This window comes from Astyanax mexicanus, chromosome 8 (genome assembly GCF_023375975.1).
Source record: "Astyanax mexicanus isolate ESR-SI-001 chromosome 8, AstMex3_surface, whole genome shotgun sequence".
Lineage (NCBI taxonomy): Eukaryota > Metazoa > Chordata > Actinopteri > Characiformes > Acestrorhamphidae > Astyanax > Astyanax mexicanus.
In genome coordinates, this window is record NC_064415.1 from 54,372,409 (window position 1) to 54,376,772 (window position 4,364).

The window sequence follows — 4,364 nt, forward strand, 5'->3', positions numbered from 1 at the left end:
GTAGCTGCATGGTGGCCCAGTTTTGGTGACATTAAATTTTTTTCCTTGGCGAAGCACTTGGGAGAAGCGCAAGTAGAAGACTTGACACCAAATTATTTGGGTGTTTATTGGACATATGTTGCTTATCCTCGAAATGATAAGCCAAGCTTTTTCATTTGATTGCATTTTGTGTTTTGAAAATTGAGGTTTGGCTGCAGTGTGGTTGAAGTTGAACCAGGGCTGTAGCCAAGGCAACCTTTTGTCAAGTCATATTTCTTTGGGAAAATGTCATATAAAAATAATTTCTAAAGAGCAAATATTTTCTTTTTAATTTTAAGATTTAGTCTTGAGTTACTTGAGTTACTTACTGCACAATTAAATGACATAAATGTTTTCAAAAGATTAAAGTTGGCAATACCTTTGGCCAAATACAAGACAAGTTAAAATACAAATGTTTAGAACTCCAAGTACAAATATTATTTTGTCAAATATTAACAAATGCTGCCAAATTAGAGACAAAAGTGGGTAAAAATGCTAAATAATCCAAACAATCCATTCCAATGACTTGGAAAAATGTCCAAAAGAAGTCACAGTACTAATACATACATTGAGTCTAAGACAAGTTCAATTACAAAAGGTCAAGACCAATACAATAATAGTCAAATAAATAAATAAAGAGGCTATATTGACAACTGACAATCCAAAATTGTGGTTAACAACAGGCAGTTCAATAGCATGGCAAGACAAAAATCATAATCCTAATCATAAAAAATGTCATACACAGGTAAGAGAAACGTTTTGTTGGATGGAACCAGAACAGCAGCAGGTATATGTAGTGTGTGTAACAGGTGAAGTCAATATTCAGGTGATTCACAGTAGGTCTGGGAGTTGTCATGTGAGGAAGTGAATTAGGTATAACCTGCATTAACTTGCACATGATCTGTGCAACTACACACTCTCACAAGAGAGGTCTCTAAATCCCAGACAGAAACCTAGGGACTGTCACTTTAATAAAGTAAATTATGGATCTATAAAAGACACGTGCCTGTACATAAGTGAACACATAGATATCACTTCACTGTATACACTACAGCCTCAGCTTTTGGAAGCTTGCCTTGGCTACCACTATTAAAGTGTGCTAGTCTATTTAACATTACTGTTATGTTAATGTTAAGGACGGTAGTACAGATATGCGCCTGCATCTTCATTTGCATTTCAAAGAATGTTAAAAACCTGAGTCCATCAGAGAGATATGCTGTAGATGGGTGATCTTGTAATAATTTGATCCTTCAAAGGCAGTGTCAGCTGTCAGCCAAGCATCCTTCTTGATACGCAAGCGTTTTTGATTTCTGCTAGAATTTAAACTGCAGGTTACTTTGCCTTTGCTGTCCATCAAAGATCTCACTCCAGCTTCTGTCATACAGTGGTCAAAGATACCATCATCATGACATGTCATCTCTTTCCATTTATCTGGCTCACCCTCTTTTACTGTCAATCCTAATGTGGGTGGGAAATTATGACAAGCGGTTTACATTTTATATACGGAAAAGCTCAGTCAAGCACTTTTCAGTGTATATATTGTTTTCCCCTTGGGTCACTGGCACTGAGTTGAAACAATTCAAGCTTAATCTCATTTATTATATAAATTAGAACAACAGATCTTTAACCCTTGTGTGGTGTTCATATTTTTGCTACTCGTTTACTTTGTTACTTGTATAAAATTCAGCAAAATTAAGCAATTTTACATTAAAATGCTTTACACATGCTCGCTTCACCTAAATTGCAAGCAATATAAACACAGCTTACATGGTTAATATTTGCCCTTTACCTTTCTTGTGTTACATTTCTTTCAAAAAGTGCTCCTCTTTTTTTATTAGTTTTTAAATAAAATGTAAAAGAAAATGAATTAAACTCAAGATATGAGTAGAAAATGTGTTTAGTTTCAAATTTACAAAATAAACAATGTTTATTAGCCCTTGGCCAAACAGACTGTATGTAATATAAATGTGTGGGGGGGGGGGGGTGTACAGTGTGTGTTTATCGAAAATGTGTTTTGATATATGTTTTTCACAAAAAATGAGCCAATGCCAATGAGTTTGAGTTAGAAAAAATATTTTTTTAGTATCATTTGATAAAAAATGAAAACGGGTCCCACAGACCCGAACACCACACAAGGGTTAAAAATACCGTATTTTTTGCATTATAAGGTGCACCAGATTATATTATACCATCAATAAACATGTATTTTCTGGTATATTTTTAATCATAAGGTGCACTGGATTATAAAACAAAAAAATTATGCGACAATAGTAAAGAACAGGGGTTTCGCTATGTTTTCCTTCTAATTCAACAGGTGGTGGTAAGTCCTGTAAAGCTAAGCTAAGTTAAGTAAACAAAACTGTAAATCTTACTATATTTATATATATATATATATATATATATATATATATATATATATATATATATATATATATATATATATATATATTTAAAAGCCAAATGAGCGCTGGATGTTAATCTACACAGATTTCTCTCCTTAAAACAGTTTATTTGGGTGAGTAAAGCACTTCTATTTATTTACAGTAAGCTTAGATTTACAGATTTGCACTAAGGCTGGTTGTCTGACAGAGCTACACTGAGGAACCCTAAGTGTTCCGGTAAGCCAGGGCGGTATTAGCTAGCATTTCATCCAGCGTAGCTGTTTCTGATCAGTGAAAGAGCTAAAGCTTAGCTTAGTTAGTGGCTAATGCTAATGCTTGTGCTGCTACAGCAGTGCTAGCTGGGGTTAGCAACAGGCTACAGGCCAGTAATACTCACCGCTGAATTGCGAAAGAGCTAATGCTGCTCCAGCAGTGATAGCCGAGGTTAGCAGCAGGCTACCGGTCAATAATACTCACCTCTGAACAGCAAACAAGCTAGCGCTTAGCGCCCCAGCCTCTGTGCTTAAAAATCTAAACTGAAAAGACTGTATAATGCTGTAGTTTAGCGGAGGGGGTTTACTGCTTCTTACAAAGTAACATTCCTGCATATTGTGCACTGACAACTTTGTGGAAAATTAAAGGATACTGTAAATATCCTTAAAAATACTGTAAATTCACACTGATTTCACATTTGTATTTCATCTCAGTGTTTCTACAACCATTAGCAAATTTTAGCAGTTTCTGCCAGTAGTTGCACTAGAACATTAGCCTCTCAAGCCAAAACAAGAGCTTCATATTCAGCCATTCAACCACTCCAACCTTCAGAGCCCAGCTGCTTTGTCTGTTGGCAGCCTTGACCCTGCCAAGGCCAGCTGTTACCATTTTAGTGAACCAGCTCCTGCTTTGACAATCCAGACTGCTGTGCCTGTTAGCACTGTAAATCCAAACCTGCTGAGGTTGGCTGTTAGCATTGCAGATAAACTCATTCGAACTTTGCCAGTCCTAGCTAATGTGTCTGTTAGGACCATCGATCCAAACCTGCTATAATATTCCTGCTGTCAAACTTAAAATTGAATTGATTCATTTAAAGTTCAGAGACACATTTATTCAAAGCCTGTAGCAAAAGAAAGAACGTATGTGGCTGCCCTTAAAATATCTTATTTATAAAAACATCATGTTTTCTGCACAGTCATGTCTGGCTTTCGTCTCTTTTGTAAGATAAAACATAGACAAAAACAAATTATATAACATTTGACGATTGTTTTTCCCCCAATGATCTATCAGGGACACTTACTATCTATTGTGGGGTTGTTTCATATCACTCATAAAAAAACACACTTCCTTTAGATGATTGGCCACCAGATGTCACTGTGGTGTGATGAGTCAATGTTTCACAGGACTGATTTTATTTTTTGCTCAATCATAGTGTCAGGCAGAAAAAGATTGCAGTCCTCTTTAAACAGGATATAACCGAAATATTAAAAGATATACTGAAAAAAATACTTGTTTTGGTTGCAGGCTCTACTGTAAAGTAAACGCTTTCTACTACATTTTATATTTTTTGCAATTGAAGATGATAATAATGCATTATTGAGGTGAGGATGTTGAATGATATCATGAACTCCACCAAACCACCATCAATCCATACACCATAGGTCCACTGTTATAAAGCTTAATGAATGAGTGGTGATGTAGTGGGGCTTTATTCTTCTAGCTCCAGAGAGTCATATTTGATTGATTAAGAGCAATAAACTTTGCCTGGATTTTATTATTTTACTCCAACATATTTGATGTTTCATACTAAAGATCATAAAGAAGGCTATATCTTGATTTAATTACTACAGGAAAGTGAAATGCAATGCATGCACAGGGCTGGAACATAATCGACGTCCAAACGAGTTGGGGGAGGGGTTTTAAACAATGAGCTGGAAAAACACAATAAAAGGCTCATTACAAGAGCAGCTA